Below are 23,657 nucleotides of genomic sequence, written 5' to 3'. Positions count from 1 at the left end.
TAACAATTGGTTCTGAGTAGGAGGGGTATGAGCTTTATTTGTAGGAATTGCTGATTTCTGCAATTAAAATATTCCCATAATGGCTAATGGTAAGCTATCAGAGATTTAACTAACAGATGGCAAAACCCCTAAAATTTAACAATGGACTCTTGTGAGAGCTTGTGAACTTGTGAGAGCATATCCTAGCATATTTCCTTTGAGACTCCACATTTAAAGTGAAAGAAATGCTGATTAAAATATAAATCATGCCAAGGGTGGCACATAAAGCAAACACTTAAGGGTTTTCTGTCCATGATCTCTCAGAAACTAATCCATTTCATTTGCAGTGAATCTTTAATCTGAGGAAAGAAGGACTTCCTTCTTTCAAATTGAAATGTTTAATTATTGCACAGCATAGACCTCATTATTTAATGGAGGTCTTGCTACAGTTAGACCTGAATGTTAGGTAAGATTTTTTTTGTACCCCAAAGAACAAAGTAAACAGGCAGAGTATGTTTACAGCTTAAACAAAAGATCTCAGATCATGTTAGGAAGCACAGAGGGCCTGGACTTCTCATTTTGCAAACGGATTTCATTTTCCCAAAAGCATATTGATATTCCTCACCCTGCTTGCCTATTCAACATCCAGTATGTCCTACTTCCAAAATCTACTTATAATTTTCTCTCTGCTCTTTGTGGGGGCTGGGAGTAGGGCTTCCACAAAGGTAAGAAAACTTGCATCATTTCTCATAATACCAGTATTCTCTACTATTGAGGATTAACTGAAGTGTACTTCCTTAAAGATCTTTTATGAAGATTAGATTTGGAGCTTATACATTAATATATTTTTCCTTCTTGTTCACTTTGTGGATTAAAAGAATAAAAAATAGTAGCTTTCTTTTGGACTTGGCTTTCCTGCTGTCTTCTTTACTCCATAAGGATCTTTTTCACTTCTGTCTTTAACACTTACATGGCCTTTCCTACCACAAAGAACTCATTTCAGAGCCTATTTGTGTAGCCTTTATAACTCAAATAGTTGAAACTTAACAACACTCCTTATGAAAGGTCAGGAACCATAGATTAAAGTTAAGTGGTTCTCAGAAAGTCAGTTACTCTAAATTAGCAGACAACTTGGAAACATGTGAGCATGTTTGGCTATCTGATAATTAGAGGCACAGACATGAAAACTCAAGCATTTTTCCTAAGTAGGATCCAGGGATGCTAGATAATGTAGAACACACAGGAAAATTCCACACTGGAAATATTCCCTTATATAATGTTTTAATGTCTTATGGTGCCAGACTATTACAAGAATGAATCAATACTGTAGTAAATAAAATACTGGAAACATTTGCATGTATTTATGCAGAAAGTCAATGGAACTCAAGAGATTGATGTAATAAAAGAGAAGCTTAAATGGGACATTTTAAATGACTTTTTAAAAACTTGAATAATTTACTTACTCTCTACTTTGTACCTAAGCAATGTAGGATAACATTTCCAAGTGTATATTAGTTTTAAAAAAAGATTTCAGTACAGATGTGCAATTACTGCAAAAATTACAAGGCAGATTGCAAATGTATAATCGATTTGGGATTTTTTTTTCTGAGTATCTTGAAGCCAAATATGATCAAATTAGCCAAACATATGGGAATCTCACTGCATTTCACTACAAAAATGTTTTAAAATTTGCACAATCTTAAACATCTTATCTGTTTTATTACAAGAATATAAACTTATATCATGAAAATAACATTACATTTTAAGTTAACTATTTTCAGCTTACTTCAATATTATCCCCATAGTTCACTACTCAATTTTTAATAAAAATCTCTTATTTTTGCTCTTTCCAATTTATTTTTTAGTCCCTATTGAAGAACATGGCCTACTTCTCCTTGTTAGCTGAGGCTGAACATATGTCCTAACATGTGAAAGGATTCTGAGACACAATATTTCACATTTTCATACTACAATACCATATATCATAGTATAAGAAATTTTAACACCATGCTTACAATGCTGTGCTCATTTGAAAGAATCATATATCCTCATTATCTCCACTACCATTGTGTATATACTACCCTAGAATGTTGTTTCTACCTTAGCTGGGGTTATTCCCTTGGTTGTATACAACAAATCCTCTTTTCCTCCTGTATAAGAATAATGTCTGATTTTAGGCTAGTGTCTATTTATTCCACCTAAAATGGGATGAAAGTTTTTGTCCCCCACAAAAGTCCCTTTGTTGAAATCCTATCTCCTAATATGATGGTAGCAAGCAATATGGCCTTTGAGAGCTAATTTGTCATGGAAGTGTAATTTTCACGAGTGAGCTTAGTATATTTGTAAAGAAAACAACAACAACAAAAACCTCAAACCTTCATTCTCTTTCAGTCATGGAAGGATACAATGGAAACTGGATTCTCCAAACTGGAAAGGAGTCCTCATCACAATCAAACCATGCCAGCATTCTGCTCTGGATTCTAATCTTCAGAACTGTAGGAAATAAATGTTTAATCCACTCAAGCAATAATTTTGTTTCTACCACTTCAATACACCAAGACTCTACTGCTTCATTTTCTTTGTCTTATATGGAATGGTTCTAGATATTCTCACAAGCTTGTTTAAGAAGAGAGGTTAATATCTGACTACCTCGTTGTCATGAATGTAGTTATGACCAGACATTTACTTTATTTCAAATTTTAGAATATCTCCTTTACACAATATGACTTTATAGTTTTTTAAATTTTGTAATCAGATTATACTGCTAATCTAATTTTTTTTGCACAGAAAAAAAGGGCATAACAAACATTTGTTTTAATCAAACATTGAACTTGACAGAACTGAAAAGTATGGGAAGGTTTACAACCAGGGGCTTTTGTGGTTTTTTTTTTTGTTTTTTTTTTGTTTTTTTTTTTTTGCCAGTCCTAGAGCTTGGACTCAGGGCCAGAGCGCTGTCCCTGGTTTCTTTTTGCTCAAGACTAGCACTCTGCCACTTGAGCCATAGCGCCACTTCTGGCCATTTTCCATATATGTGGTGCTGGGGAATTGAACCCAGGGCTTCATGTATATGAGGCAAGCACTCTTGCCACTAGGCCATATCACCCGACCCGCTTTTGTGGTTCTTAAAACAAATTTCTTAGCAATAACACCAATTCCCATTCTATAAGAAAGTGGACTAGTGGCTGGGTAAGAGAGGCTGAAGAGAATCTTTGCCTTTAATACTCTTGCATTGCCAAAGAGAAACATTTTGTGATAAGTGAGATTAAATTCAGGATCTTGCACTTGCTAGGCAAGCACGTCACTATTTGAGCCATATGTCCATCTTTTTTATTGGTTATTTTTATTTGGTTATTTTCCAGATAAGGTCTTGCTTTATGCTCAGGCCATCCTGGGCTACCATCCTTTTACTTGTGCTTTTCCTTGCTTCTGAGGATGATAGCCATGTACTACTGTACATAGCCATTAACTGAATGAACAATTTTTTTATGCCAAGGCAGGACTCAAAAATCATGATCCCTGATCTCTGCCTCCCAAGAAGCTATGATTGCTAGATTACAGGCTTGTAATCCTACACAGTCACTGTCTGCTTCAAACTGTCTTTTGTAAGGATAAAAATATAACCAACTACTACACATTAATTATACTGACTAAAAAAATAACAATACAAACTTTGGGTGAGGACATGGAACAAAAGGAATTCTATAAAACAATTCTATAAGCAATCATGCTTATATTATTTACCCAAATTTGCAAGTTTATGTTTATTCAAAATCTACACATGAATGTCTATGGTAGATTTATTTAAACCTATCAAAACCTGAAAGCAAACATGATATCGTTCAATAGATTACTGGGTAAACAAACTGGTGTGTTCATACAATGGAATAGTAATCAGTGATTAATAAAGAGATTTGAGCTATCAAACTTTGCAAAGATATGAATGAATCTTATATGCATATTACGAAGTGGAAAACCAGTCTGAAAAGGCTATATACTACATGATACAAGTTGTGGTAAAGATAATACAGAGATCACACACACACAAAAATTAGTAGTTGCAATGCATGTAAAGTCAGGTCACATGGATGAAATGCAGGGACTATTTTTTAAAGGCCTATATTCTTTATGATAACTGCAATTGGAAATACCTGGCATCACATTTGTAAAATGCACATAACTTTATACCACAGAGTGTAATGCATATGAGCTTTGAAAAAAATCATTTTCGAGGTCTAGAAATCCCAGAATGAAATGCAAACTAAGACCAAACCATCACATAGTATCACAAATATATAGAACAACCTAAGTGAGGACAATGAGGAATAGGCAATGACCTGACTAGCTTTGAAAATAGGTGGAATTTCTGATGTTAAAGCAAAAGAACCTGCCCAATAGCTATGCCTTTATGAATGCATAAGATGATGCTAAGTGAAATGAACTCCATGTTATGGAAACAAGTATTACATCACTGTTGTAATTACTTTCAACATGCCATGTGAAACCGTAGCTTCTATTGTTGATGATCCTCTTTTATCCCCTTCCTGTGGTTGTACCCGCACTATCACTGTATCTTATCTGAGTACACTGGAAACTGTATATACTGGTATTAGAACTAGGGAAGTGAAAGGGTATATCAAAATCGAGAGACAAAGGATAAAAAGACAAACGATTCCAAAAGAAATTCTTGGAAAAACATTTGGTGTAAACCAACTGAACAACTCATGGGGGGAGAGGAAAAGGGAGAGGGGGGATGGGGGAATGAGGCAGGAGGTAACAAACAGTACAAGAAATGTACCCAAGGCCTAACATATGAAACTGTAACCTCTCTGTACATCACTTTGACAATAAATAAATAAATAAATAAATAAATAAATAAATAAACAAATTAATTAAAAAAAAACAGCAAAAGAACCCCTATACATTGATTGATAATGTTTTCCACTAGAGTAGAGGTTAAGGTTCTAATACCATTTATATGACATTCTTTATGAATCCTGGAGTTAAATAATGAGTAAATAGATAGCTGATAACAGGAGCCAAGCTTCTTATCATTGTGAATTCATAAATAAAGAAAAGATTATAGAATGATTCCCATGTTATTAGACTGTAGTTGAAGACATACATACATAATTGTGTATGTTTATACATGAAAGTATGAATCCACATAGGTTAACATAGATAATTGTGGAAAATATCTATTCATATACATATGTAAACTTTAGTACATTGACTCCAATACATCTTTGTTGGCTAAGAGAACCTAGAAGCATGATAACTTGATAACAAAGAGCACATTAGCACCCAGGACTTGGTTTCCAGCACCATTCTCAAGTCAAAACAACCTGGGCTCCCTTCATAAATGGCTGATTGTAGCACTGGGAAAGAAAATATCCAAGACTGGACTTTAATATAGTCATACATCTCACAGAGCTGTTTCAGTCAATGACAGACTGCACACATAATGGTAGTCCCAATAATATTACAACTTAGCACAGTATGACAACTTAGTACAGTAATATCACTGTAGCTCAGTGCATTACTAATATTTACAGTGATGCTGTATAAATAAAGCTACTAGGCTGTCAGTTATTTTAATGAATATCAAATTCATTAGGTATTCGATAAAAACAGTAACAAGTAGGTTACAGATCTTGTATTTAGAATACGATATACTTTCACTTACTTAAAAAAAAAAGTTACCACAGCCTCAGGCAAGCCTGTAGAAGATATTTCAGGAGAAGGCATCATCATCATCATCATCATCACCATCATCATCATCATCATCATCATCACAGGAGTGAGGAGACTTCCATACATGTTTACTGAAGGTTATCCACTGGAACAAGATTTGCATGTAGGAAAAGTAGTAGTGATGATCATGACACTGTCAAGGCTGTTTTCAGGCTACTTAAAAAAAAAAAGTTTGGGCTAAGCAAGGTGGAACACACCTATTCAGCTACTCAAGAGACAGAGATGGGAGAATTGTGGTTGGAGGCTAGCCCAGATAAAAGTTAGCAAGGTCCTATCTCAAAAACAAGCCAGGGAGCCTGACTCAAGAAGACAAATGCCACATGGATACTTGCATATACAAAATTTAGATGTAAAGGACAAAAAGGAAGGACTGTTGGGGGGAAAGGGACCAACAGGAGATGGAAGAGGCAAAAGAGATGGTGAGGGGGAAACATATAGGCAAAGTACATTATATAAATATATGAAAATGCCATAATGAAACCCACTTTCTAATGGAAGAATATGAACGTAATAATGAGTGAATATTATCAAACTATATTGTGGACATGCATGGAAACATAATGACGCACACGCAAATATTATATAATTGATGTGTGCCAATAAAAAGTGTGTGGATGGGAATGCTTCACGAGTGAATGGGTAAAGACAGAGTGAAAGACATATCTGGCAAAGAAAAAGAGTCCTGAAGATTCCCCAAAAATATCATTCAAGAATTAGATATATTTGTACTATTTATTATGACTGCACATAAGAATCTACCTCAAAAGTGTATTTGATTTAATACACTCATTGGAGGACTGGGGAAATAGAGAATTTTATTGCATATTCAAATAATTTTGATAGGAGCTACTACACTATCCAGGGACAGTGGAAGAAATATGGTTCACTGTGGTGGGAAAATAACAGCTTTTTCATTTACAGACTGGGTTAATAGATAGCCAACCACATATCTGGTGTATAAACTTGGACTGTCAGTCTAAGCTCTGGTATCCTCAGCTAAAAAAAAATTACAGTTAAGACTCATGTGAGATTGTACATACAATACTGTGTACTGTAAAATGTTGGCACCATCCCCAGCTACCATAAAGAAGAGTTTGAATATAATTATAACAGGCAAATGTTTGCTCTGTCTTGTGCATTGTATATAATAGGTGATGAACAGATACCAGAATGAGACTTGAAAAATGAAAGAGTTAACCTAGGAAGAAGATGTCCACAGAGAGAAATATGTACATGGTAAGAAAAATCTGACAAGTTTTGTTTATTTTAAAGTAGTGTATGGTTATAGGTCTTTGGATAACAAAAAAGGAAATGTGTAATGCCGTAGTCAAGTAGGATAGCTTTCTAACGATGATTAACTTGACTCATTGGCATGCACTTATTTTTAGAACAATGGTATTAATCTGTTTACACAAATTTCAGGCCAAATTTTGACTGGATGAGTGTTTTTCCACATCATTAAAATTTTTAAACATCTTTTTCAATCTTGCCTAAATAAGTGCACACATAAGCAATGGAATATTAACTACCTACCATTGGACATGCTAGTTGATACCAATTATTTTTCTATTATGGAAATGAATAGAAAGTCCTACTTATGTAAAACTTGGTGCAAATTGACTTTACTAAAAAAGTTTTATATGAAGGATATATTGATTAAAAGAATGTTTTTAAAATTTTTTTTGAGTTGTCTGACAAACTCTTCTCAAAAAGAATGGACTGTGATTTTTAAAACCTGATCCTCTTAAATTAAGTATATGTTTCCTTTTAATTACTTTCACTCTGACCATAAACCATTGCTTTTTTGTTTGGGGAGGAGGTGGGTACTGAGATCTGAAATCTCATTCTGGAACTTGCCAGGTGTGTGCTCTTCCAGTTTAGACATGATAGGCCTCTTGTCTTTCATTGTTTTTCTATTTGGGCTGCACATCCTTTCCAGGCTTATCTAGACCCTGTTCCTCCTGTTTATGCCTTCTCCATGATTAGGGTGACAGATGGATCCCACTGCTTCCAGGTTTTTATTGGTTTAGATACCATTTTGTAAACTTTTTTTCCAGGATGGCCTGGAACCATGATCCTCCTAATTTTAGCTTCCTAAGTAGCTAGAATTACATATTTGAGTGCCATACTCAGTTAATTAATAACTTGCGATGTACAAGTAAAAAAAAAATTCTGTTAGAAAGTGGAAACATCTCAAAGTTCATTATAACCAAGGAAAAGACTGTCAAGAACATTGTAAAAAATGTGCCAGGTATGAACAAAGGCTTATTTCAAACCTTTAATGTGTTTATATACCACATAGTGGACTTCATGAACTCTCAGATTAATCTCTAGCACTTGAATCATTCACAGAGCAACAGAGGATAGATGGAGACGAGAAACATGTACAGCAATTGAACAATTCAGCTTCTAGTTTCAGAGAGCCAGCTCTAACCAAAAATAAAGGTTTGCATCAGAAGTTACAATGAGGTTTTCAGAAGACAGCATTAAAGACAGGTTAGACTCCACTGCTCAAACAGTAAGACTCTTTTAAGAAAAAAATTCATGAAGTGAAAGAAGGCAGCACTGCTAAGCTTCGGTTTGATTTCTTTTTTATGAGGAAGAAAAACAGTTTCTGAAAGATAGGACAGTATTAATAGGAAGCCAACGCTGAAGAGGAATGGAGCGAAGTGATAACTAAGAAAGGGAACGAAGTGTCACAGGGCCAGGCAGTTAATCTGACAAGCAGTATTCATGAACCTGGAGGTAGTTGTGATTTCCTATCCATAGCAACAAGATACACGATAGAAGAGGTAACTTTCCTGGAGCATACATAACTCCTAGCTGCACTGCCAGTGTAACTGTGGCTATTTTAAACATATAGATATATAGGCTCCATCTGAACATCACAGTGTCCTTGTTGGGGGAGGATAGGCATTTACCTAGGATCAGCACAAATGCTGTTGGAAGAACCAGAGTCCAATGGACCAAGATCATTATGATACATCTTTAAGGAGATTGATAAAAATGTCTGTTTTGGTACTTTAAAAAAAGGCTTATTTCTCAGTTAGTTACATTGACTTTATCAGAAACTACAAAACAAAGGGAATACAAGAAAGATAAAAATATAATCCTAACCAATCTCCAAGCAAAATAGCTTCAAGTCCAATAATTAGATTCTGTGCAAGGCTAACCTATTGATTGATTAAATCAATGATTAAAAACCAAGGACTGGTAGAAAAGTTGTTTTTCTAGTTCCAATGCAACTTTGTACATTTCTATAAATTTTTAAAATTACTGAATAATGCAAATTGTCACAGGCAAAATTAAAATTATAAATAACTGGTATCTATTGCTTTTCAAAGATTGAAATGAGGATTTTTACTTTTACTGATTAGTCAAAGCTGAGTTTCTAATAAGAATTTCATTTGTGATGTAGCTTTGTACTGAGTTTTAGCTAGTCCCTGAGCCAATTTATTTTAAATGGCAGATTTTCTTATCTTCCCAACTAATTTTAGTTTGAAAAAAACTGGCTTCACTGTGATACCTCTGAGTTCTCCAAACAATATCACAAATTAGCTAGATCTTCAAGTAGAAATCACAAGGAGATTACACATACGGAAGGGTAATTTGATGCATAGTCACAAGGTGTATTTTGCCTTGGTCTCATTCATTCCCTTTGTTTCTTCTGTTACTTTGCTTTTAGTCACTGTGGAGACAGAAATGAAATACTTGAATCCATTTTATTATCTAATGTTCATCTATATTTTGGTAATATTTTTAAAAAGAGATATGACTAATAAAAGGCCAAAGAATTGCTCTTGATGCCCTTAAGGACTAAGTGTGATCATTCTTCCCAGGTCTCCTGAGTGTTATGGTACATGTTTGAGAATATACCATGGAAGCCCTTATGAAACCATCACTTACCTATCGAAGGCCATTTAATTGCTTTTGGATAAGAATTCAGCTCCCTAATTCCCATTTCAGAAAGGCCATTTCAAGGAACAAGTTTGAGTTTTATTATTTTGGAATTATATATCAGTCTGTACTTGAAAGGTTAAACATCTCAGAAGAAAAAAGAATCCTGAATGGTTACCTACAATTTGTTATTTAGATAATTCTTGCTTTTACCAAACTGGATTTAATTCAGATGAGACACAAAGGAAAATTAGGTGTTTTAGCACGATCTGAATACTTGAAGTTTCAATTTTCTTATCCTAAATTATATGTAATCATATAAAAATTAGTTTTGTGTTCAAAGTAGGCTTAAAGGAAGAACACTTATAAAGTACCTATGTACTTCATACAGGAGAACAAGGAAAACTGAAACAGAAGCAAGCAGGAAATTAAAATATCAGTTGAGAGTATATGGTGAGTATAAATCCAGGAATTCTCTAATGATGGTAGAGCTAAAAATCAAGAAGGAAGACACTGCATCTAACCAATTACATGCACGAGCCAGCATGTCTAGACAGGAGTTGAGGAATTATTTCTGAGAATAGACTTAGAAAGTCATTCATTAGCCACTGGGTGTTGGTGGCTCATGCCTTAATCCTAGCTACCAAGGAGGCTGAGATCTGAGGATCGTGATTTGAAGCCAGCCCAGACAGAAAAGTCCCCGTTAGCTCTTATCTCCAAGAAACCACTCAAAAACCAGAAGTGGCACTGTGGCTCAAGTGGTAGAGAACTAACCTTGAGTACAAAGAGACTCAAGAACAGTGCCCAGGCCCTGAGTTCAAGCCCCACAACCAACCAACCAAAAAAAATATTAAAAGTCATTCATCAAAGCCTTGGGTATGCCTCAAGTGGTATACTGCTTGCCTAGCAAGCAGAAAAGCTGAGTTTAAAACTCAGCATTGTGAGGTACTGGTGGCTCACACATGTAATTCTGGCTGCTCAGGAGGCTGAGAACTGAGGATCATGGTTCAAAGCCAGCTCTGATAGGAAAGTCTGTGAGACTCCTATCTGCAATTAACTACCAGAAAACTGGAGTGGTGCTATGGCTCAAAGTGGAGCATTAGCCTTGAGCAACCATGACTGATAGAAAAAAATATCAGTACCACCCAAAAAAAGGAGAGAGAGAAAGAAAAAGACAAAGACAGACAGACTGAGGAAGAAGAAAAGGAGGAGGAGGAAGAAGGGGAAGAGAAAAGAGAATAAAGAAATGAAAGATAAAGAAAATGGGGGAAAGTTCTTGCCTACATGGTCAGACTATACAATTGAGTAAGAAAGATGACTTCATTAACTTGCCTATATTTCCTTAAAACTCAAAATTCAATGTACTAGTAAGGATCCCATAAATGTGTCAACTTATATCTGGGGTAGTTCCTAGGAGCCTGACAAATCTCAATAAGGTTGAAGGATGCAATGCCCTAGTAGGAAGAAGGTAGATGAATGTGTTAAGAGGCTGAGAAAGTGGACATGGGAGGTTGATGACAAAAAGCCACAGGATTATTTTCCTCAGTGGGGTCTAGAGTGTATACCATTTGCCAAGGCCATCAAAAATGCATCATTAAGCAATTCTGTGTTGGCTCTCCCTACAGGCCAGGAATGATGATACTAAATAGTTATGCACCTGAGTAATACAGGCCAGACAGCAGTACTTAACCCTTCTTTATCCAGGGTGAGGTTCCCTTCACCAGAATCACTGGAAAGGCCTGGCAGAGAAGATGAGGTTGACATACAGAGAATTGCAGAGATGGCTAATAGAACATGGTGTCTAGGAACCAAACAGCTGAGTAACTAACATTCGGGCCCTTAACAAACAGCACAATCAAATGATTGTATCTTCACATATCTAACCCACAAAAAGAGCTATTCCCAATTATGCAACTACATACCATGTCAACCCAGTCCCTGTATGTATATGCTTTGAACTAATAGAATTGACAGGTGCAGTAATTCCTAAACTATATTTCCTGACCCTAGAGTAAGAGCTATCATGATGAAAACAGCCAACATCTAGAAATTGTTACAACCAGGTTGTAAATAAGTAACAATATGGTGCCCTCGGAGGGAAGTGGTAAATTGTAAGCCAGCACTTCCTGTCACTTCTTCATTTAATGCACTACTCTAAATACTTTAAAAAGCAGATGGATCCTCAGAAAATAACTCTTCACTACTAAAAGTTTAAATAAAAGTATCTACATTGTAACTACTGTGCCAGGCATGGTATGGCTGATAGTCAGAGGTAACCTACTGGAGACTTGGTTAAGATGTACGTATCAGGTGTGGTAGTTCATACCTGTAATTCCAGCAAAGATGGCAGGATTTCAATTTTAGGCAACAGTGTAAGCCCCTATCTTAAAAGCAAAAGGACTGTATGTATAAACCAAGGGGTAGAGGTCTGAATCAAGGTTCCAGCAGATGGAGTGTCTGCTGAGCAAGCATGAGGTTGAGTTCAAACCCCAGTACAGCCAAGAAAAACACTGCATGCGCCATAGAGGGTGAGATAACAACCTTACAAAATTTTAGGTCCCTGTGACTTCACTTAAGTTTTGAGGGTTCAGCATGCTGGGCCTCCTCCAAAGTAAATGACAAATTTCTGTGTCATATTCCCTACACAAGGAAGGAAGCACAGCATTGGTTAAGGTCACTTCGGTATCTGAAGGCCACACATCCCAAACCTATGTTTATTGTTCTAATGCCTATCCAGGATGAAACAGAAGATGGTCATCTTTAAGCAGGCCTGTGTGGCCCCAAAGTGAGTACTTCCATCCAACCTTCATTCTCTTTGTTCTTCACTTGGCATCTGTCCAGCACCAGGATCTGACCACAGTCTCAGTCAGTGCCAACTCCTTTCTCATTTGCTATTCGAGGCATTCAGCCTAATAAAATTCTTGCATGTCTAATCCAACATTTTGGCCTCTGCTTCTTAGAGAACCCAGACTAATGTAAATACTTTAGAAAACAGTCACCAAAGAAAATAAGGAATCACTGATAATTTTTAAAAGATAGAGGAAACTAAAGAGTGGGCAAGAATGTACAGAATGAAGAGAGGATTATAATATAGAGAAGGAAAGATGGCGGGGCTGTGTAGCAGTTCCCATTGTCAATACTCTCCAGACTTAACTGAGAATAAACCAGGCCTTTTGTCTGGGGAGAGGAAGTTAACTAGGTGCAGTCAGCAGGGTCTTAATTAACCACACCATCTACAGAGCTAGACAATGGTGTGAGATATACAGAATCCAATCTTAGTAATTAAAAGATAACTAAGAGCTGTGCCTCAGTAGGGACAGGGAACTTGTTAAGATGAGCCACCATAGCCATATACAGCCACTGGTCAGAGATCGCTGGGTTGTTGGTAACTTCAGCCTGTTGTGTAGTTACTTTATCCCAGTCATTATGTATTGATTTGGTACCTTCACCTCATTTAAAATGATTAAACAAACCCCTTAAGAAAAGCAGAGATACCAAACCATAACCGGAATGTATGCCTCAAAGAGGCTCATGCATGACCCTATTTAAGACTCTGTAGTTAATTAATTTCAGAGCTTTCCAATTTTTTCTCACGAAAAATTACCCACCAACTGCATACGTTTCAGACCCTATCACGCCTGAGTTTTCCCCTTAAGAAAATTGTATGGCAAGCCAAACCATTGGAATTCTGACCAGAATGGATGAACCATGTAAAGATATCAGGAATGATAGAAGCTTGTCCATATTTGCATTTTTAGAACAATGTAGACAAAAGATTGAAAGTGAATCAGATCTGGAGGGAAAACCCTAAGGAAGTCATCATTGTATTTCAAGCAAGAATAAAGACTTTTTGCTTTTTATTTTACAAAAGGAGCTGGTGATTCCTTTGAAAGAGCAAGATTCTCTGAGGCATTTCTAATTTTACTTATAAAGGCTCCCATTTCAGAAATATTATTCTTCGTCCAAGAAGCTGAGAAGATTAAAATTTTCAGTGTAATAGTGGGCTCTTGCCTTCTGAAAGTAAAATATGAATTTTTCATATTCAATAGTACAAACTTATGATCATAAGGAAAATCGCAAGAATGACTGTTTTAAAATAAACTATTACTTTAAAAGCAGAAAATATGGCTTTCCACTGACCTTTCAGTGACTTTCAAAAGGAGACAATGAATGTTGTATCTCTAGATGGTAAACTAAACATCATATGTTATATATTAAGATATATATATACATTTATATGCATATATACTGGTGTATATGCATATATGTAGAGAGAGATATATAGAGATATAGATTATTCTTTGAGATGCCTGGAGAAGCAACTCTTTCTCTGAGCAGTCCTGGTTCTTTTTGCAGGGGAATGTAAAACCAACTATAGACTCTAGGCATGCTCCTTGTCACTAGAGTGTTTGTTTGTTTATTTATTTATTTATTTATTTATTTATTTATTTATTTATTTCTCCAGTCCTGGGGTTTGGACTTAGGGCCTGAGCACTGTGCTTGGCTTCTTTTTGCTTAAGGCTAGCACTCTACCACTTGAGCTACAGCCCCACTTGCGGCTTTTTCTGTTTATGTGGTGCTGAGGAATTGAACCCAGGGCTTCATGCATGCTAGGCAAGCACTCTACCACTAAGCCACATTTATATTTTATATATTTTAACATTAAGTAAAATTAGAATTCATCTGGACAAATAAATGTATGATAATCAAGGAGACAGAGACCTTCAGAGCTGGTTGCTCTATTAGAGATTCAATCTTGTTTTAAAGCAACGAAATTAGCTTTATAGGCATAATAAAAATAAGGACAACCAAAATTTCAAATCCTATCATATAAAATAATATTCTATGAAATGAACTCCAAGAAAAGGAAACAAAAGACATTTTTAGTTGTCACTGTTGTTGTGTTTGTTTCCTTTTGTTGGTTAGTTTGTTTGTATTGGGGAGGGTAATGAAGGGCACATAAAAGGTGGAACAAGGGCGAACAAATACAACAGTGATACCCAGTAGACATTATGTGGAAAATGAACTGGATATCTTATGGGTTAGGACAGGAGGGAAAAACCAAGAGTGTGATGGAAGGGAAGCCATGTACACATTACCTGATTCATGTAACTGTAACCCCTCTATATATCAACTCTGAAATAAAAATAAATAAATTTAAATTCCTGTGTACAACTATTTGAAGAAAACAATAAAGTGCTATAATGTGGAAAAAAAAGAAATATGATATCAAACAATTTGTATGTGCTAAAAAACAAAAGTGCCACGTGATCCCCTGAGGTTGGTTTCAAGTTTGAAGTCCAGAAATGGACCAAATAGGGTTGGGAATGTGGCCTAGAGATAGAGTATTTGCCTAGCATGCATGAAGCTCTGGGTTTGATTCCTCAGTACCATATAAACAAAAAATACATATGAAAGAAATAAAAGTAAAAGAAAAAAAATTTTTTAAGAAATAGACCAAATAAATATTAAGACCCCATAGTAATAGTGAAAGAATGGGCTGGCAGATAGCTCTTTTTTTTTTTTTTTTGAAGAACACAACTCATTTAATGAACTGAAGTATGCAGAAAAAAGTCCATATTCATTTTTTTATTAATTGAACATAAATTTTTTTACAAGGTGTTGTGCAAAAAGGGTGCAGTTACATATTAGGGCAGTGTATACATTTCTTGTGATATCTTATGACCTGTTTTTCTATCCCTTGTCTAGATCAGGTAGACATATATGCAGTATACAATGTATCAAGAACATATAGAGTATTCACAGACGTGGTCTCTACTGTCTCTCCATCTCCCTTTGTTAACAGTCATATATCAGGGAGATCATGCCCCTTTGTTTTCTGTGTTCTAGGCTTGTCTCACTCAACATTATTTGTTTGAGTTCTGACCATTTCCCTGCGAATAACAATATTTCACCATTCCTAATCGCTATGTAGTATTCCATTGTGTATATGTACCATATTTTTTGGATCCATTCATCGGTGGAGGGGCATCTGGGTTGTTTCCATATTTTGGCTATTGTGAATTGTGCCGCAATAAACATGAAAGTAACAAATGTCTTTTTGATATCTTGGGTTTTGCTGTTTAGGATAGACGCCTAGGAGTGGTATGGCTGGGTCATAGGGTAGGTCTATATTGAGCTTTTTGAGAAACCTCCATACTGTTCTCCAAAGTGGTTGTACTAATTTGCACTCCCACCAACAATGGATAAGGGTTCCTCTTTCCCCACAGCCCCTCCAGCATTTGTTGTTTCCTGAGTTCAGAGTATAGGCCATTCTAACTGGGGTGAGGTGGTATCTCAGGGTTGTTTTTATTTGCATTTCCTTTACTAGCAGGGATGTTGAGCATTTCCTCATGTGTTTCTTTGCCATTTTTATATCTTCTCTTGTGAAGTCTCTCTTTAGCTCTTTTGCCCATTTCCTAATAGGTTTATTGGGCTTGGAGGGGCTTAGTTTTTTGAGTTCTCTGTAGATGACCGATATCAGGCCTTTGTCTGTTGCTGTGCTGGTAAATATCCTTTCCCATATCGTTGGCTGTCTTTCTATTTTGGTGGCTATGTCCTTAGCTGTGCAGAAACTTTTTAACTTGTAGTAGTCCCATTTGTCAAGTCTTTCCCCTATTTGTTGTGCCCCTGGGACTCTATTCAGGAAGTTCCTTCCTGTGTCTATAAGTTCTAGCGTCTTTCCTATTCTGTCTTTCAGTAGTTTCAAGGATTCAGGTCTGATATTGAGGTCCTTGATCCATTTTGAGTTGATCTTGGTGCATGGTGATAGGCTTCGGTCTACTTTGAGTTTTCTGCATATGGCTGCCCAGTCCTCCCAGCACCAGTAGTTGAAGAGGCTATGTTTATTCCATTGTATGTCTTTAGCTCCTTTGTCGAATATCAGTTGGCTGTAAGAGTGTGGTTTTATTTCTGGGTCTTCAAATCTAATCCACTGGTCTTCCAATCTGTTTTCATACCAATACCATGCTGTTTTTGTTATGATGGCCTTGTAGTAGAGCTTGAAATCTGGTATTGTGATACCTCCTGCACTACTTTTTTTGCCTAGAATTGCTTTGGCTATTCTAGGTTTTTTGGTGTTCCATATGAATTTGTGGATTGGTTTCTCTATTTCAGTGAAGAATGTGGCTGGGATTTTGATAGGTATTGCATTGAATTTGTATAACAATTTGGGCAATATGGCCATTTTCACTATATTGATTCTGCCTACCCATGAGCATGGGAGGTCTTTCCATCTCCTTGTGTCTTCTTTGATTTCCCATATTAGATTTTTGTAGTTTTCATTGAATAGGTCCATCATGTCCTTGGTTAAGTTGATCCCTAGGTACTTTATTCTTTTTATGGCTACTGTAAGTGGAATTGTTTCCATAATTTCCTTTTCTGTTTGTCTATTGCTGGTGTACAGAAAAGCTGCTGACTTTTGTGGATTGATTTTGTATCCTGCTACTTTGCCAAAATGGTTTATTAGGTGTTGGAGTTTGGGTACTGAGTTTTTTGGGTCCTTCAGATATAAGATCATGTCGTCTGCGAATAGGGATAACTTGATTTCTTCCTTGCCGATGTGGATCCCTTTGATGTCCTCCTCTTGCCTTATTGCTATGGCTAGGGATTCCAGCACTATGCTGAACAGAAGTGGGGAGAGTGGGCATCCTTGTCTTGTTCCTGAGTTTAGGGGGAATGATTTAAGTTTCTCTCCATTTAATATGATATTAGCAGTTGGTCTGTTGTATATGGCTTTTATTGTTTTGAGGAATGTTCCATCTATTCCTGTTCTCTCCAAAGCTTTTAATAGGTATGGATGTTGAATTTTGTCAAAGGCTTTTTGGGCATCGACTGAGATAACAATGTAATTTTTAATTTTAGATCTGTTTATGTGGTGAATTACGTTGATTGATTTACAGATGTTGATCCATTCTTGTGACTGTGGGATGAAGCCTACTTGGTCATGATGTATGATTTTCTTGATCAGTTTCTGGATCCTGTTAGCTAATATTTTATTGAGGAGCTTTGCGTCTGTGTTCATTAGTGATATTCGTCTGTAGTTCTCTTTTTTTGTTGGATCTTTGCCTGGCTTGGGAATGAGTATGATATTAGCTTCGTAGAATGAGTTTGGGATTTCTCCCTCTGTTTCTTTTTCGCGGAAGAGTTTGAGGAGTATTGGTATTAGCTCCTCACTAAAGGTTTTGTAGAATTCGTTGGTGAATCCATCTGGGCCTGGGCTTTTCTTAGTAGGGAGGTTCTTGATTACCTCCTGTATCTCACCGTAAGTTATTGGTTTATTTAGTTGATTTATTTCTTCTTGGTTCAGTTTGGGCAGTTTGTACTTCTCTAAGAATTGATCCATTTCTGTAAAATTATTGCTTTTTGCTGAGTAGAGGTTTTGGAAATAGCTCCTTATGATTGTTTGAATATCGTGTGTACTTGTAATTTTTCCGGTGGAGTCCCTGATTTTACGTATATGAGTCTCTTCTCTTCTTTTTTTTGTAAGTCTTGCAAGGGGTCTGTCAATTTTGTTTATTTTCTCAAAGAACCAGCTTTTAGTCTTGTTTATTTGTTGAATGGTCTTTCTATTTTCAATCAGATTTATCTCTTCTTTAATCTTTGTGATCTCTCTCCTCCTAGTCGTTTTAGATTCTGTCATTTCTTGTTTCTCCAGTTGTTTTAGTTTCATCGTGAGGGTATTCACCTGCTCTGCTTCCATTCTTTTAATGTGGGTGCTAAGTGCAATGATCTTGCCCCTCAGTACTGCCTTAGCTGTGTCCCATAGGTTTCTTTGTGATGTGTTTTCTTTGTCATTGTGGCTTATGAATTCGTTGATTTCATCTTTAATTTGGTCTGTGGCCCAAGTGATGGATAGCAGTGTGGGGTTTAGCCTCCAAGAGTGTGTATAGCCTCTGTGGTATCCTTTGTTGTTGAGGGTTACCTTTAATCCACTGTGGTCAGATATAATACATGGGATGACTTCAATACTTTTGTATTTGCTGAGGTTCTTTGTGTGGGCTATGACGTGGTCTATTTTGGAATATGATCCATGGGCTGCTGAAAAGAAGGTGTATTGGGTCTCTGTAGGGTGGAAGGTTCTATATAGGTCTGTTAGATTCATTTGGGAAATGGTGTTATTTAGGTCCTCAGCTCCCTTACTAATCTTCTGGGTGTTGGATCTGTCTCTTGGAGAGAGAGGATTATTAAAGTCACCCACTATGATTGTGTTTGCGTCTATCTTGCTCTGTAATTCTGTGAGAATTTGCTTGACATATGTAGGGCCTCTTTTGTTCGGTGAGTATACATTCATCACCGTGATTTCTTGATTCTGGATTTTTCCTTGTATTAATATGTAGTGTCCTTCTTTGTCTTTTTGAGTTGACTTTAATGAGAAGTCCAGCTTGTCTGAGATCAGAATGGCTACACCTGCCGTTTTGGTGGGTGCATTTGCTTGGTGGATCTTGCTCCATCCTTTCATTCGAAGCCTGTTTTTGTCCCTTGCTGTAAGGTGGGTCTCTTGTAGACAGCAGATGTCAACTTTTTGTTTGTGAATCAATTCTGCCAGTCTGCTCCTCTTTATTGGGGAGTTTAAACCATTTATATTTAAAGAGATCAAGGATAAGGGTGTTTTTTCTACTTCCATTTTCTTGTTGGGCTGTTTTTTCCTCTTTTTTTTTTCTTGTCTTTAGTGAGCTGGTCTTTTTGCTGGACTTTGGCTATTGAAGTTTCTTTCTGATTCTGTCTGTGTGTCTTTTACAATCTCTGTTGGGTGGGGTTCCCCTCTTAATATTCACTGTAGGGCTGGTTTTTTATTCACATACTCCTTTAGCTCCTCTTTGGTGTGGAAAGATCTGGTTTTCCCCTTGAATGTGAACTCCAATTTTGCTGGATATTTGATCCGAGGTTGTAAATTGTTATTCTGAAGTACGTGGATGGTGTTCTTCCACTCACTTTGAGCTTGGTAAGTTTGTGTATAAGTCAGATGTTATTCGAATCCTCTTCCCATTGAAGAAAGTTTCCTTCTTCGCTTTGGCTGAATTCAGAATTTGCTCTTTAATATTGAGGTCTGTAGTCTTGAATATTATGTGCCTTGGGGTGGCTTTCCTGGGGTCTGGCCTGCCAGGTGTCCTATAGGCTTCGGTTACCTGGATGGGGTCCCCTGTGAGGTTGGGGAAGTTTTCTGCAATAACTTTATTGAGAACATGATTAAGCCCTCTGTTCTAGTATTCGGCTCCTTCTTCTATTCCAATTATGCGCAGATTATATCTCTTGTCTTTGTCCATTAGTTCCTGGATTAGTCTTCCCTGAAGCTTCACCTTTTCTGGTTGTTGTCAGCTGCTTCATCGTCCAGGCGAGAGATTCTGGATTCTATATGGTCCACTCTTTGTGTTATGGTTTCAATTGTGGAGTTTATGGATGTCAGAGAGCTATTTATGGTTGTCATATCAGCTCTGATCGTGGAAATTTCTTCCTTTAAAGAGTTGTATTTTAAATCTATTTTTTCGTGCATTTCAATTCTCAGGATGTGGAGATTTTCTTTAAAGAAGGCTTGCATTGTATCCATTTTTGCTTCCATTTCTTTAAAGGAGGCTTGCATTGTATCCATTTTTGCTTCCATTTCTTTCTTGGCTTCCTGGGTGTCCTTCCAGATTTCTGCTCTAAACTCCTGAAATTGTTTTCTGATTTCATTTCTGACACTTTCGATCATTCCTGTTAACATGGCCTCACTTGCTTTTTTATTCTCCTTCTCCTCTTCAGTCGTGCTGCTTTTTGGAGCTGGCGAGTTGTCTTGCCCTTTGATGAACTGAGTTATGTTTCTTTGTGATTTGGGCATCTGGAGATCTGTGTAGGTCTTCCCTCCCTTCTGTGTAGGCGTGTCTATGGCAGCAGGTGCTGTCGCTGTGGCCCCGCCCACCAGTGCAGGGTACGCCTACCAGAGCAGGTGCTGTCGCCGGGGGGGGGGCCCCCCCGCCCTCCTGTGCGCTGTGCGTCCACTACAACAGGCACTTTAGCAGGATATGCCTCCCAGAGCGAGCCCCAGGTTGTTGGGTTGTGCTTGCGCCCTCCCGCAAGTCCGTTGTGGGGGCGGTATGTGTGGGTCCCAGTGGGATCGACTGTCCGGCTGTGGCTTGGCACCCTCAGACCTCGCCTCCCCTGCGAGGGGGGGACGTGATCAGGCTCATGTGATCCTGCTGGGCTGGTATTGCCCACCAGCGCCTGTGATTTTAGTTGTAAGAGTCTGCGAGGTCCAGGCGCCTCGGGTGGGGCTTGCACCGCCGGCTGTCCCCGGCCCCTGTTGGGAAGGGGGCGGGGCCGGTTCTGCCAGTTAAGGAACCTGTGGGGCCTTGGGGCTGCTCCGCCCTTCCCCTGCTAAACTGACTTCCCAGGGCCTGATGGGAGCTCCCCACCTGATTTGGGGTTCTTTGTTCCCTCGGGGGTGGGGAGGGGGAGGGAGGGAGATCTAGCTTCTTTGTAGGGCTTGGGTCTCTGATATCTGGTCTCCCGTTGGGGGAGGGGATAATGGGGGACTCACTGTTGCTGCTTTGTGTGTGTGTCCCGCGCAGCCGTTGGCCCTTCAGGGGTTGGCGAAGTGTCGTGGTGGCTTTCCCGGTTCCCTCTTTCTGCCGCGCTGGGTTCCCTTGTCCGAACCCGGTGTGGACCCGAACTTCTCTTCGCTGCCGGTGTGTGTCTTGGTCCACACCCTGCCTTGTGTCCGTGGGGTCTCCCGCTATATGAATTCTGCGCTCCTGGCAGCCTGTCTGCCGATCGCCGGGTTCCCCTTTCGCAGCCTGGCCCTGTTTGGGCCAGGGTTGGCTGGTGGGGGGAGGGTGCCCCGGAGATTCTCCGGCTCCATGTAGGTTTTCGGTTCTTCTTTTTTGCTCCTTTTTGTTTTCCTGCATTTCTCCACTGCTTCTGGCTGCTGGTTTTTCTGGGTTCTTGATGGGGTGTTGGATGTTGGAGTTCCCAGCTCACTATTCAGTTGGAGCGAGTCGGGGTGCCTCCCTATTCTGTCGGTGCCATCTTTCTCCTGCTGACCTTCATATTCATTTTTTTAATCAAGGGCCTCACTGTGCCCATACTGGCTTTAAACTCTTGATCTTCGGCCTCTGCTTTCTGTGTGCTGAGATTCGAGAGCTACCACCAAGCCTAGCTAAAATTCATGTTCCTAATGGGACTACAGTTCTGGTTCCTAATCTTGAAAGCATGGAACCCCATGGCTAATAAACAGTATTGTTTTTGTTTTTCTCTTTCTTTTTTTCCATGTGCATGCATGGTACTTGCGTGTGAGGTTGAGGCTCTAGCAGAGCTTGAACTTGGAGCCTCATGCTCTCTTGGACTTTTCACTCATGAATGGTATTCTACTTCTTGAGCCATACATTGAGCCCAGGTTTTTGTTTTTGTTTTTACTGGTTAATTGAGGATTTATCTTGGATTTTTCTGCCCAAGCTGACTTCAAACCATCATCCTTCAGATATGAGCCTCCTGAGTAGCTATTATAAGCATGAGCCACCAGCACCTGGTATTGTGTGTGAACACAGCTTGGCAGTGCAGTAATTGTTGGTTTGTTTGTTCTTTTGCCAGTCCTGGGGCTTCAGCTCTGGGGCCTAGACACTGAACCTGAGCTCTTTTGGTCAAGGCTAGCTTTCTACCATTTGAGCCACAACTCCACTTTCCGTTTTTGAGTTGTTAATTGGAGATAAGAGTTTCACAGGTTCTTTTCTTACCCAGGCTTTCTTTGAATTACAATCCTCAGATGTCAGTCTGCTGAGCAGCTAGGATTACAGGTATGAGCCACTGGCACCTGGCTAACACAGGGGTTCTTCTATGCATCCAGGGTTGGGCTTTCTCAAACCACATTAGCAAGGGCTAGGAGTCAACAACATCCACATCTAGATACTTGGTGAAAGGAATTCAAACAGTATCTTTTTCTGCAGAGAGATGCCTGGAAGCAGGGCTGCTTCAAGTCCCCTTATTATGAAGTGGGTTCGTGAAGTCTCTGATGAACAGTTGAGGTTTTTAAAATGGTATGGATGAGTTCGTTTTCAAGATAAAAGTTGAAAGTCAAAACAGTCCTCTCAAGGAACACTTTTGAGCTTAGGTCTACCCAAAATACAAAATAAAAAGTGGTCACATGCTCGTCTCTACTTAAATAGTCTTGGGCTAATATCTGGCAATTCTGTGGAAAAGAAGATTTAGATAAATGGGTAGTGACTTTTGATAAGTTGATTGGAGGCAGAAGTGAAGTCTTCTTAAAAAATGGGCAAGAACAACCAGAGTGCACTGCTCTATGGAACTCTGAGCTCTGAGGTGCCTTGTGATGGGGAGAGTAAGCAAAGTGGTTCTGTACAATGATGTCCAGTATTCCAAGGGGCGCTTTTGCGAGGAAGCAACCTCATGACTGGTCCTGCTTCAACACTGTATCTCCACATCCGTGGGGATGGACGGCCTTGGATGGTGAATATCAGGCAGGACACAGACTTCATCCAGAGGAGTAATCAGATGTACAGTTACTTCATGTTCACCCGTGGGGGGGCCCTACTGGGAGGAGGTCAAGATTCCTTTTTCCAATTTTTTCTTCTCAAATAAAAGAAGAATCCAGGATGTCCAGACCCCAGTTATGCTGGACAAGATTGCATCTTTAGGATTTACCCTGGGTGATAAAGTGGATGGTCCCTTCTTCCTGGAAATAGATTTTATTGGCGTGCTTAAAGACCTGACACATACAGAACAATTTGCCTATGAAAATTCTCCAGATAGCTCTTTTTTCATAACTTGGGATGACATCTTTGGAAGATTCCCCTTCTCCGTGAGGGCTTAGTCAACCACATAGCCTATGCACAATCAATTGGCTACCCTTCCTCTGACAGTTACTCTGCCCTGTGGTACTGAGAAGAGGGAAGAAAGCAAAGGTTATGAACAGGGTTGAAGGCATGGCTCAAGGGTGAAGTGCTACGCAAGCCAGGTGAATGAGTGCAAGTCCCTGAATTCAACCCCAGTACAGGAAAGAAGAAGAAAGAAAAGGTTATGAGTCGTTTTCTTTAATCCTT

The 23,657-nt window shown here is 38.5% G+C and overlaps 1 pseudogene; it reads left to right on the top strand.

The window, feature by feature from the left end:
• The window catches only part of LOC125351067, a 90,056-nt pseudogene extending 66,628 nt beyond the window's left edge, over positions 1 to 23,428 (top strand).
• The last annotated feature ends 229 nt before the right edge of the window (positions 23,429 to 23,657 follow it).

The sequence above is a fragment of the Perognathus longimembris genome, chromosome 5 (assembly GCF_023159225.1).
Source record: "Perognathus longimembris pacificus isolate PPM17 chromosome 5, ASM2315922v1, whole genome shotgun sequence".
NCBI classification, from domain to species: Eukaryota; Metazoa; Chordata; class Mammalia; order Rodentia; family Heteromyidae; genus Perognathus; species Perognathus longimembris.
This window is presented reverse-complemented; position numbering and strand designations above follow the sequence as displayed.